Genomic DNA, 13,059 nt, shown 5'->3' with positions numbered 1-13,059 from the left:
AACACGAGGTGGAACTAAATCTAGGCAGCAAGTGTATCAATCACCACGAATATGTCAGGAACAATGGTGGGCTCCTAATAAAAAGTTTTAGTTCCTTCACATATTAGGTACAGGTGTTGAAAATGGCAATGTATATGCACATAAGCGGCGTTCATTTGTGTTCACTGTACCCCTTGTTGTAAGCAGAACGGATATCGCTAAACACTGACTGTGTTATCCCGCCAGCATAGACCCATGCACGCACGTACACGACAGCCATTTTAGGCACCATGCCCTCTCTGCCCGTTTGTTCCCGGCACCCCTCCCCGCGCGCACTGCTCATGCATCGGCCATAAGACCCTCTCCCTCTGCATGACCCTGCCCTAGAAGTAACCCTCCTGCTTGACCCACACCCCCCCATTTCCTCCCAAGAACACCCTTCCCCTCAGCTGACGACCCCCCCAGCTGCACTTGGCCTTTTCGACCCGGTCCCAAGTCCTAAGACCAAGCCTCGTGGATGTACACCCCCCCTTTTTCCTGCCCAGCATAACAAAACCGTGATACACCAGCCGAAGTGCCCGATCTTATCGCGTGCCCAACCTTTGATTTGATCATCCCCTCCTGCCCTCGTGTCCTGTAGGAATGTCCGGCTGAGAGATCACAATCTCTTGTTACATTCAGGAGGGGAGGATGACATCTGAGCGACTGGTATGGGAATAGGCCTGAAGCTGGGATTCCAAGCATGCTTTCTCCTATTTTCAAAGCGTCTTTATTGCAATAAGGAATGTTTGTGCATCATAAACATGTGTATAAAAGACGAAGCCTCAGAGAAACTTGCCAGAGCACCTCCTGAAGACACTATGCGAGTGTCCGAAATGACAGGCTCTCCTCATGAGAAATAAAACTCTGTTCTTGTTTTCCTGCTTCCAGCGCCTGTCTCTTTATTTGGTAATTGTTCAAGATGGGAACTAAGAGGCGTCCTGCGCCAGCAGCCTGGGCATCAGGTGCGAGATGGGCTGACTTTTCCACAATTGGCGTCCCAACGCGGGGTCCATCAGCGACATAAGGTCTGGTAAGAGAGGTCCAGACGATGGGGCTAACATCTAAACGATTGGAGTATACCTGCCTTGAGAGGGCCCTCGTCCGGCTGCCGATTGAATGAACTTCACCGATTCCGAACGGACCTCTCTCAGGTGACCTACTGTCCTGACTGGAATCCCACAGGAATGCTGCGGTAAAAACATGGAGAAAGAGAACGATTGGGCGCTGGAAAAGGGAAGGCGAAAAATTGCCCACACGGTCCGGTCCGGGTAAGGTTAAGTAGGACGTCTTTACGTCCGATTGGTAGGATGGCTTTATCCATCTGATTGATTGATTGATTGTACTTGAAGTATTGGTTCTCTTTGAGACATTTTCTATTTGCAAACAGCGATGAATAGGAACGTTCCTCTCTCTTTGCAAATAGTAAAGGATAGGTAATGCAGACGTTTGTCCCCCATTGTAATCCGTCATGCCTATCTTTCTCCCCACTGATTGTTTGTTATCGATTTTTATCGATTATTGCTCTTTGAGATATTCCCTGTCTACAAACAGGGAAGAATAGAAATATTCTGCCCCCTTTGCAGATAGTGAAGGATAGGTAATGCAGATTTTTGTCCCCGTTGTAATCCGTCATGCCTGTTTTTCTCCCCACTGATTGATTGATTGTCTGGACATTTATTGTTCAAGGAATAGTTCTTTTGAGGTATTCTCTGTTTGCAAATAACGTAGAAAAGAAATATTCTGTCTAGTCTTTGCAAGTAGTGAAGGGTAGGTAATGCGGACCTTTGTCCCCCGTTGTAATCTCTCGGGCCTATCTACTCCCCACTGATTGGTAAACTAGTTCCACCCGGACCATTTATTAGAGGTAGGTCATCTGGCACGACCAGAGGGCACCCCTAATAAAAAGAGCATATGCAACAATAACGAAGTAATCACCGTATCCTGTTAACAGAAACTTTAGCATGAAACACGCTAGAAAAAAAAAGGGAAGAAAGAAATAAGAAAGCAAAATCAGTAGGCCACTGATGAGTTTTTGATTTCGCAACAAATAGGAAAACGTTAGAAATAGCTCACGATAAAACACATGATTTCGCTAGAAATGAGAAACGTTAGACATAAGCCCGTAATAAGAAACATGAAAATGGTGAGAGAAGCCAAGCTTGACATCGCAACGGCCACGAGGCAACCAGGCTTCGCCACCCCTCACTGCTCCAAACATGTCTGTCCCACCGCCTGCCACGCCCCAATAACGGTAACATGAGATAGATACAAATCAGCAGATACCTACCCCCTTTCTGGAAACTCCCGAAGTGCAACAGGTCTGCGGCTACGCCCATCCGGAAGACGAGATCTTCGGCACGTGTAGGGCGGGTCCTGCTGCCAGCCGGAGGTCGTCGCATAAGGTGGGCCAGAAGAGGAGCCGAGGCCGACGGGATCCGGGCGTCCCCTCTTCTTTCTTCAATAATGGCTGCGACAACATGGGGGGGGATGTCTTGCTCATGCCACCGACCCCCCCGTCGCATCTCCTGGTTCAGCCACGGCTTGGTATGAGCTCCCCGTTCGGCCCTGAAGCGGCGCCTTGCAGGCCACCGGGGGGGGGGGATATCTTGCCTATGCCTCTGACCCCCCCCCTCTCATCGCCTGGTCCGGCCATCATGAATATTAGCGCCGAGAAAAACGGCGAGGGGTGCGCTGGGAGGGAGAGGCGGCGCAAACGAGCCTCTCCCACCTCCCCAGGTGGAGGCCCCCAGCGGCACCCCCAATGCTCCACTCACCCGACGAGGGTTCGTCCACTCGTAAAATGGCGGTCGACCCTGCTGGAGCGGGCCCGGCGTGAAGAGATGGCCCGGTTGCTTGTTGATTAAGAAATGAGTCCCACAATCAAAAGTGTTCTCCTCGACTTTGAAGATTCTATAGGAGCCACGGGGGCCCCCGACCCCCGCAGACACCCCCGATGGGGAATGACTGCCATGATTGCCCGCGGAACGATGAAAATGTAGCCGCGAGACGTCGGCGCTCCCATGCTGGCGCCAGCCTCAGTTTGAATGACTAAAATCCTGCAGACTACAGTTCGGATCAGTTCCGGTGAAAACCCAGTATGACCCGGTAGAAAAAATTGTTGCCTCCCTCTCCCTTTTTGACTGATGGTTCATACCGCCGATCCTTTCTGTTGCCCTTTAACGGAACTTTTGGACTGCCGAAAGAGGCTCTAGGCCAACCACGAGGTGGTGGAGATTGTGACTATGCCTGGATCTGCCTGGCTGCACCCAAAATGGCGCTGGTACAAATGAAACTTTCAACTCCTTGTTGTACCCCGATTGCTCAGCCTTGGTGTCGTGAAATATGTATGCAGTTTTTAAACACAATGAATTGATATGGGATGGGTACTGATTATGTGTTCGGACAATGAATTGAAGTGAGATGGGTACTGATTGAACATTCGGACAATGAATTGTTGTTAAGTTTGGCGCATCATGATTATTGAAAGTTCGAATTTCAACACTTATGATACTCGCTCACACTGAAGTTTCGATATGATTTTATTGCACCTGTCGCACTTTTTATTATGAAATCAACGACCACCGACTCCATTGGGTTTTCCACTAATAAGTATCCCCACATGTACAGTTCTGGCCGGCCCACGGGGTTGTAGGCCCGTATTTATGCACCGACATTTTTATTAAAGATTTTTGGAAAAAGCAAACGTAGTTGTCACGCGTAAATTGGTAAGTTTCGAATAAATGACAACTATTTCCGATATAACTAAATTACAGGTGAAATGGCTCAGCTTGACTAGTTAAGGGTTAAAAAGTATAGTACGCAGAAATATTGCAAATATGAACGGTCCAGGTTTTTGTTGTATGTGTTCTGCATTTTTGTACAGCCTACAGCAACCGCTAAAGATCCTGGTATTTAGCCTATATTTTATAAGCTACCTGTATCAGGAAAGTTGTTTTAAAAATGCCCCTAAGTCGCCCGCGAAGGAATGCCACCTGACCCCCCCCTGGTACGAACGACAAACGACCCCGTACCACTGTAGGTTATCACTTTTCCTCAAAGGAGAGCACGAGCTCGCCCCCCCCACGTTGCACCGACTGCCCTTTGTTCTGACCCCCCCCTGCGCACGATCCGTAATACCACACTTGGGCGACCTATGCTATCCACCGGCTTCCGATAATCATCTCTCCCACACTAAATGGTCCACCTGGGCTTAAACGCCAAGTTGGCAGGGACTGCGTCCAGTGGAGATAGCCCGAGTATGTAGTAAGTAAAAGCCTTTTCGAGTTTATGCGCGCTGATGTGTTTTTTAAAAATGCTGCCCCCGCTCCCCTTCTTTTCCCTCTTTCTGCAGGTCACATCGAAACGTTGACTAAAGTACGAAAAGGAAAATGGTGATCTAGCGGACAAAGATGGGAAAAAGGGGTTCGATTATGGTACCTACACACGACGAGCGAACAATGGCTATTTCTCTCCCTGAACTTAGCGCTTGGGAGGACAGCCTGAAGCGGAAACTACAAAATATGACTTCGCTTGGCACCCCGAATAATACAACCAGGAATGACGTGCACTAATGAATGAATTCCTACGTTTAACTAAATAGGGAAAGTTTAAGGAATATTCCGAGGTGAGGTTTACCCAAGTACCCTCCGTTCGGAGGACTAGGAATGTTGCCAGTGTTTAAAATCTACTACCTCCTTTCGCACCCTCATAGACATGAAACTCAAAGCTGCCCCATTTTTCTCACAACTGACACCCACTGTTGCCTCAGCCTGGAAACACCCTAGCCCGACCAGGTTAGTTCTTGACCAATTGCCAAAGGCGTGAGTGTGTGCAACCAAAGCCACCAGTGAAGGCAGCCGACGATAAAAGAGAAGGAAAAAGGTAAAAAGAGCTTAGGATGTGCAGCATACAGGAAGAGATCATTTTGGCCAATAACTGTTCTAAGTTTTGTCTTGGATTTTTGTATATAATACATGTACTGTCTCCCCCGTCTGAGTTTGTGTGTACGTAATGTATGGATCTACGTCGTCCCTCTGCCTGTGTTTCCGTATTACTTGACCCCTGCTGTTCTGTGTTGTGTGCGCACTGAATGGCCCATTATTGTACACGTCTCTCTCTCTCTCTCTCTCTCTCTCTCTCTCTCTCCCTCTCTCTCCATGTCATACGTGTACCGAATGGTTTGTTTAGAGTGCGGACTCTCTCTCTCTCTCTCTCTCTCTCTCTCTCTCTCTCTCTCTCTCTCTCTCTCTCTCACTCTCTCTCTCTCTCTCTCTCTCTCTCTGAGGATCCCCCTGTTCCCTCCTCCCTTGTATGGTAACGTTGTGCCCCACCGGCACAAACCTAATTGGGTCTCTTCGAACACAAAGGTGTTCGGCAAAATTGACAGGAACTAAAACGATTGTAACTTGCCATATTACTACCTCTCCTTTCTGCAAAACGATAGAACCCGAGTTGGTAATGAAAGAAAGGACAGGTAAGACGACTGATGTCCCCTAATCTGGCCTTTTTATAGGGGGACTATAACGTCAATGGTCTTCTGTTTTTCAGTTAGTTAGAAATGCAATCCCCAATGCCCAGATTGCCTCACCCCAGCTCCCTGTCCAAAGCGTCCTCGCTTCCCTCGATTGACCCAGCTCCCTGTCCAAAGCATCCTCGCTTCTCCCGATTGACCCCAGCTCCATATCAGCTATCCCCGAAGCGTAATTGATGACCTTGATTAACCGTCGCTCCCCAAGAAAAGCATGTTTAACCTCTGCCCCCCTCTCATGATGATAACCCCCCTGCTTGCAAGAGTTTGCCGACCCCGAAGGGAAATGTAAGATTGTCAGTACTTGGGTTAAAAAGAAAAAGGGCGAGTCTCTACCTAAGGACTCGATTTCGAGTTTGATAGAATACACTGTCAATGGGAGTCCGATTTCTGTCCACGTACGTCACGAATGAACGCCAAATAGGCTTACGAATTCAGTGGAAATGCCCTCCTACGTACTCCATAAGTGATGACTTCTGACTGTGACTGATGAACCTATCCCCCACCTACTTAGGATTGGGGACGGAATTGAGATGTATAAATGTCTTCTCCTGCCAGTCTTTCTAAAACTTGTTTTGTACCCATTCAAAGATACAATCACCGGAGGAGAGGAGCTGGACGTGACGCACAGCCTGGCCACAGATCATGAAGCACGTGTGACCTCGACCAAAGGTGGAATCACAGAGCAACGAGACGCGGGACGAGGCACCCCTCTCAAACTCGGCAGATAGAGGAATGAAGGGCTGCCTTGAAGCCCTCGATTTGCTGACCCACTCGTGCCTGAAGTCCCCGTCCCTTTTGAGCCCGACTGATGGGCCTGCCTGCTCGTCGTCCTTTGCTCCTTTGGTCTCTTGGTGTGTTCAAAGATCTGATCCCACTCCACCCTCTCTTCCCTCGATTATTCAACAACATCACCCTTTTCGCATAACTTTTGACTCAGAAAAGAAGAGCAGCGTTTAGATAGAATAAGGTTTTGCCACAGAAGAAGAAAGACATGCAGGTGCCCAGCATGAGGCACCCCTAAGAAGATCAGTTAGGAAACAGGACTGTGATCTAACAGCAGAGGACTGATCGCACCCTGCAACGCGTAAGGATGAATCCGAGCTGGACCTATAGCTCCACCGCCGGTGCTCAACAGCGCCAACGAAAGAAGACGGACTCTGTTAAAAAGACACTGTGACAAAGACCCCCCCTCCTGAACTTACTACCCACCCCTTGACTAATTGCTTGTATCGAACTGAATTCCTCCCTCAACCATTTTTTGTATTGCTTTCAAAAATGTTTCATCGGTCACTCATGTATTTAGTTTTCCAAAAGTCTCTTATAGCACTGACAAGACCCGAAGGTATCAGAGCACTTTTTACTCTATGTTGATGTCACCGGAGAGAAAGTCAGAACCTGATTCTATAATGTGTCGGAACCTTTTTCTTGATTGACCCCGACTAAGTATTATGCCGATCTCTAGACTTGTATGAATAACCCAACAAATGTAAAATCATATGTACCGCATCCCGCCAATCGTATCGATTGTATAGAAATGAACTAGCTTATGTAAAAAAAGCGGCGACTGTTGAAAATGGCAATGTATATGCACATAAGCGGCGTTCATTTGTGTTCACTGTACCCCTTGTTGTAAGCAGAACGGATATCGCTAAACACTGACTGTGTTATCCCGCCAGCATAGACCCATGCACGCACGTACACGACAGCCATTTTAGGCACCATGGCCTCTCTGCCCGTTTGTTCCCGGCACCCCTCCCCGCGCGCACTGCTCATGCATCGGCCATAAGACCCTCTCCCTCTGCGTGACCCTGCCCTAGAAGTAACCCTCCTGCTTGACCCACACCCCCCCATTTCCTCCCAAGAACACCCTTCCCCTCAGCTGACGACCCCCCCCAGCTGCACTTGGCCTTTTCGACCCGGTCCCAAGTCCTAAGACCAAGCCTCGTGGATGTACACCCCCCCCTTTATCCTGCCCAGCATAACAAAACCGTGATACACCAGCTGAAGTGCCCGATCTTATCGCCTGCCCAACCTTTGATTTGATCATCCCCTCCTGCCCTCGTGTCCTGTAGGAATGTCCGGCTGAGAGATCACAATCTCTTGTTACATTCAGGAGGGGAGGATGACATCTGAGCGACTGGTATGGGAATAGGCCTGAAGCTGGGATTCCAAGCATGCTTTCTCCTATTTTCAAAGCGTCTTTATTGCAATAAGGAATGTTTGTGCATCATAAACATGTGTATAAAAGACGAAGCCTCAGAGAAACTTGCCAGAGCACCTCCTGAAGACACTATGCGAGTGTCCGAAATGACAGGCTCTCCTCATGAGAAATAAAACTCTGTTCTTGTTTTCCTGCTTCCAGCGCCCGTCTCTTTATTTGGTAATTGTTCAAGATGGGAACTAAGAGGCGTCCTGCGCCAGCAGCCTGGGCATCAGGTGCGAGATGGGCTGACTTTTCCACACAGGGTGGATTGCTGTAACAAATGTGCACCAAATGAGTAACTAACAAAACCAGGACATGTTGCTCCCTGATTTGTAGAACGTGGATCAAAACGTTTTTGTTGTGAGTGCATGCACACTTATATGACAAACATAATGCAAAAACAGTAAGTGAAAAAGGTAGATCAGTGTATTTAATATTAAAATGAATCTTCGCAGAATTTACACATACAATGTTAAAATAGTTCATTTCAGTACATGCTAATCATCCTGTTAGAAATGAGGGCCTCTAGTCAGACCCCCCAGCATATTGCTGCATAGATTTGCACATTTTGCGGCACACAAATTGAATTTCAGAGGCACAAAATTTTTAATTTAGTGGCATTATTGCAGAACCTATTTTACTCGTAATCATTACTTTTCAGTCTTAAATCAATGGAAACTGTTTTAGTAGGGTATTCCACTTTCAAATAGGCATGTAAAAGTGCATGAGAATATTTGTTTCCAATGCTAAGTCCCCAAGTCCTTAAATGGCGGGCAGCAACATTTTTCGTATGTTGCTTGCAGCCAATCAGAGAACTTGCGGGACTCTGGCAGAAGCGATATGGCTCAAGGGAAATAAAGATCTCAGGGCCAATTATAACTTTCGACTTTTAAATTGGCGTGCCCCCTAGAGTCTACAACACTCTTGCAAGGCTAAATGCACCCTTGCTGGTTCCCAAAACAAGAAGAGAGGGGATGAGTTGGTGCCCAACGCTGCTCCCCGCTTCCTGTCTACTCTCACCCCAGAACAGGGTGCAGGCACTCCTACCCTGACCAGGGGCATCAACCCTTCCACTCTCCTACCACCGACCCTGCTTACAAGCCTACATCACGGTTTGCTATGATTCGAACCTATCCTGGCTGCTCATGCACCTAAAACTGTGCAGTAAACAACAAGTTACACACATGATTATACTGGCTGATCCCTCCTTACCCACCTTCTACCTACCGCCACCCCCTCCTCCAGGGCACAAGTCCTAAAAAAAAGAAATGGGGGGAACTAACCAAGGTAGGTAGTTTGCATGTGACATCATGGCGCATGCCACCATAGCACATGACGCCATGACGCGTGGCATTGCACGTGGGATCGCAGGAAGTGATCTCTCCAGAAGAGAAATCAGCTATTAAGAGCTCACACATAGGTTTATCAGGTATATCATGAGCACATTCAAGCGCTTTATGAGGTTAAACAAATTAGATTTTGCTTTGGGCTTGCTCTAAAAAGGTGGTGCAATCACAACGCAAAATCTGGGCCGCAACTAATAACAATTCTTTTTACAAAGTCTTGCCACAAAGAAATTGGCAACAAGGAGTTGCATTGCAGTACATTTCTTCTGCTTAATTGGTTGCAAAGTCTGTATTTTAAAATATTTTATGGGGTTAAGGCTTCTGCTGCAGAGGTGCCCAGTAAATCTCAGGGAACAATATTAATGGTGAGATAACTCTGGAGGTTAAAGCATTTGCTGGAGAGGTCTGTGTTTTGTGTAGGCCCAGATTTGCATCAAAGTAGTATAGAAGGTTAATGTGCCAACCATCTAACGGCATCACTACACTGTTCTGATGTACATTGGTCAGCATATGTCGTCCATCTAATTATTACGCTACTCTTTTCTTCTGCACAGGGTTCTCAGTGTGCCAAACACTTAAAAATGCCACTACTTTTTACAATAGGTATTAATCGTGCAATGGCAATACACCTTGTGATACACTTGCTTTCAATGTGACTACCTTCTAATAGCACCAGGTTACTTTTCTGGAGCATGGGGCTTTGTGAACTCTCTCGAACTAATAATGCAATACTTAACTAGGACATTATTGTTGCAACCAGTAAAGCTACTGCACTTTTCAGTGTGTCGAGGGTTCTCAGACGCTAACTACCTAATGCTGTCACCCATCTCTGATGCACAAGCTTTTCAATGTGCCTGCCATCTATTGTCACTATGCTTTTTATGGTCTTTAGGGCTTTCGATGGGCCACCAACCTAGATCCACTACACTTTCCTAGGGTTTGCTATGTGTCAAGCTAATGCCTGTGGATATTTTTGAGACACACCACCCTCTGTAGTTGCTAATTGCTCAATGTATCACCACTCTGGCACACAAAACTCTGGTATGGCAAACCATCTACTGCCACTACATGTTTTGGTGCACGGGCCTCATGTGGCAAGCACAAAGAGTCACTACACTTTCCCAATGCACAGGGCTCTTGATATGGCAGCTCCTCAATGCTGCAACACCTTTCTTGTGCATGCAGTCTGAAAAACACCAACTGAGAGCTCCTCTCAGGTGCATAGTACAGCTTCCTTACTTTCAAGCTGTAGGTCTCCTCTCAGGCTCATGGTGTAGGATCCTTACTCTCACAGTACAAGCCTCCTCTCAAGTTTGCATTATCGATTGTAGACCAAGGAAGCAGGCTGCTAATTTGGCTGTACGACGCCACATAGTGACGTGTGCTCTTACAGCCAATAGATGTCACAATTTTTTTTGCTGCCTGCCAGAGACCGTTTTTCCAGCCCAAAAGGCAAATATCGCAGTCATTCGAATCTTCAGCTGATTTCGTGATTATTTAGCGAATAGCAAAATCACGAAATGCTGGAAAGTGTGTCTAGTTGGCAGTGGCTTGAACCCTGTCCAAGTAGGGACCCTTCCTTCTAGTCACGGTGAGGGGATTACACATCTAAGATGACCCCTGCTCACCCCTTTGGTAACTTGGCACGAGCAGTCAGGCTTATCTAAGAGGCAATATGTAAAGCATTTGTACATAAACACACAGTAACACAGCAAAAACACTACAAATGAACACCACACCAGTTTAGAAAAATGCTGCAAGACCACTAGAATGTAATAACAAGAAAGAATGCCAATACTGATTTACTGATCAATGACCAAATCTATCCGTAATACATGGACGACTGTGCAATGTATCCCATGTTATTAAATAGCTTCTTTTATTTGAAAAATTAATTTTCAGATCATTTGAAAATTCAACACATTTAAAAAACAAAATATTATACAGAAAAATTAAAATGGACACAAGAAAAAGTGCACAGAATTCACAAATATACTTTCAAACATACAACTTCAATCATGTCACAAACATACCTCACACATTTATCCTGTACAGTGCTCAATCAAACGGGAATTGAATACACCAATTGAAGAAGCACTTGGTCTGCCAAGATACAGTAATTTAAACCATTACTTGTTGTAAATACACCTTCTCAAAAAATCATAGAGATACTTACATTTCTTCACAAGGAAAATAGTACGGTGTACAATAGCCACATTTATTGCGAAATTAATAAGCAAAAAAAGCAAAAAAAGGGCAACCAGGCAGACCAAATGGTCTACGCGTTTCGAATCCCTCGAATGCTAGGGATTCTCCTCAGGACCAACCACACTCTGTGGAGAGAAAAGAAAGAAACTATGTCTCAACCCAATCTAATGAAATTGTCTAAAACACCATGAGTAACTTAACCACCAGAATCGGCATTCAACTTACCAGAAAGCGTGTTAGCAACCTGTTTTCTGACCTTGAGAATATTCTCCTTCACTCCTCTGTGTGATTCATATATAACGAAGAAAAGTGAGAAAAGAAATAGAAAAATCATAAGTGTCGCTGGGATGTGAAGGTGTTTGGGGTCTTAATATTCCTACTTTCAGCAAGTATGTTTACCTTGTATTGTGCCGCAGTGTCCATTTCGGACCGTATTCTGTATCTCAGGCAGCTCGCTTGTCGCTCCAATGGCTGGAAATGCCTAGAGGATATGAGGAGCCGTTGTGAACAAAGGCGTCCCCGACAAAAGTTTTTGGCCCAGCCCCCTATTCGAATGGGGTGTAGCCATGTTTACTTTTCTTACCTTCGGGCGCCCGAAGGCGCGGAAGAGGCTTAGTCTTTTTCTCTCTTTGTGTCTTGAAGGCAGTTATCGCCGGTCTAAGAGAGAAGGGAAGAGGGAGAGGGCGATTTAATGGATTACAATCCCTAGTTGCGGCTCCAATTCTCCTTTGCCTAGGATTTGAAGTCTCGGCACTCGCTCTTACCGATTGTGTCTAAGTTGCAGACTCACGAAGAGGACGCTGTGTATTTCAGCCGCGAACCTCCGAACACACTAATTGTCGCATGCGACTGGCGATCCCTTTCTGGGTAATGTAGTCCGTCGTGGCTCAGTGGCGCATGCGTCGTAGTACGCCATCATTTTTCCTCTCAATTGAGATCTTTGATAGTTTTAAAATTGCAAAAGCAGGAAGTAGATGACGGGGTTATCGGAATCCAACTTTCTCAGCGTTTACCGCGAGAAAGGTTGAAAAGCATTGCCTAGATGGATAAGGGGCAAGCTTGCACAGAGTCTCCAAGGGCATCTGGGGATTGTAGTCCCTGCAACTATATGTCCCTTTGTTATGGAAATGAAAGACTAAGATTAACATGGGCAAAAAAGATGTATATCTGCATGTAAATTTACCACAAATTTCAATCTAAACAAGCTAAATACGCCCAAAAGGGTAAGGTTTAAATAGCCGCAGCGGTGAGGACGTTGGCTGAGCGGGGCCCCACTCAATCTAGATTACAATCCCTATTGAACTAAAGTAAATCACGTTCTCAAGAAAAAGCAGTTTGCATGGGAGAAACTGCAAACATCAATATTTACAATTTATATATTTCTGACATCTCGTTAAGTCCTGACACAGCCGTGTCAAATGTAACGATCAAGAGCGCCTCTCGCTGCGATAATATCGCCTCCTGGTCACCACCCCAGGGATCTCGTTCGACCTTTGATACAACTGTCCATCTCAAATCAGTTGCTTTGTGGTTCTTCCTTGTCCAATGGTTCACCAATGGTGCTGTCTCAACCTTGTTTTTTATACGTGATTTGTGTTGGGAGATTCTTTGGCGTACTTCCTGATTGGTTTTGCCTATATAAAGCAATCCACACGGGCATATTATCCCATAAATCACATATTTGGTCTTACAGTTACTAAAAGAATTATGTTTCCATGTAATCCCTCTATGTGTAAACACTGAGTCTTCAA

This window comes from Lissotriton helveticus, chromosome 2_2 (assembly GCF_964261635.1).
Source record: "Lissotriton helveticus chromosome 2_2, aLisHel1.1, whole genome shotgun sequence".
In the NCBI taxonomy this organism is placed as follows: Eukaryota; Metazoa; Chordata; class Amphibia; order Caudata; family Salamandridae; genus Lissotriton; species Lissotriton helveticus.
The sequence above is the reverse complement of the archived record's forward strand: the minus strand, read 5'-3'. Positions refer to the sequence as shown.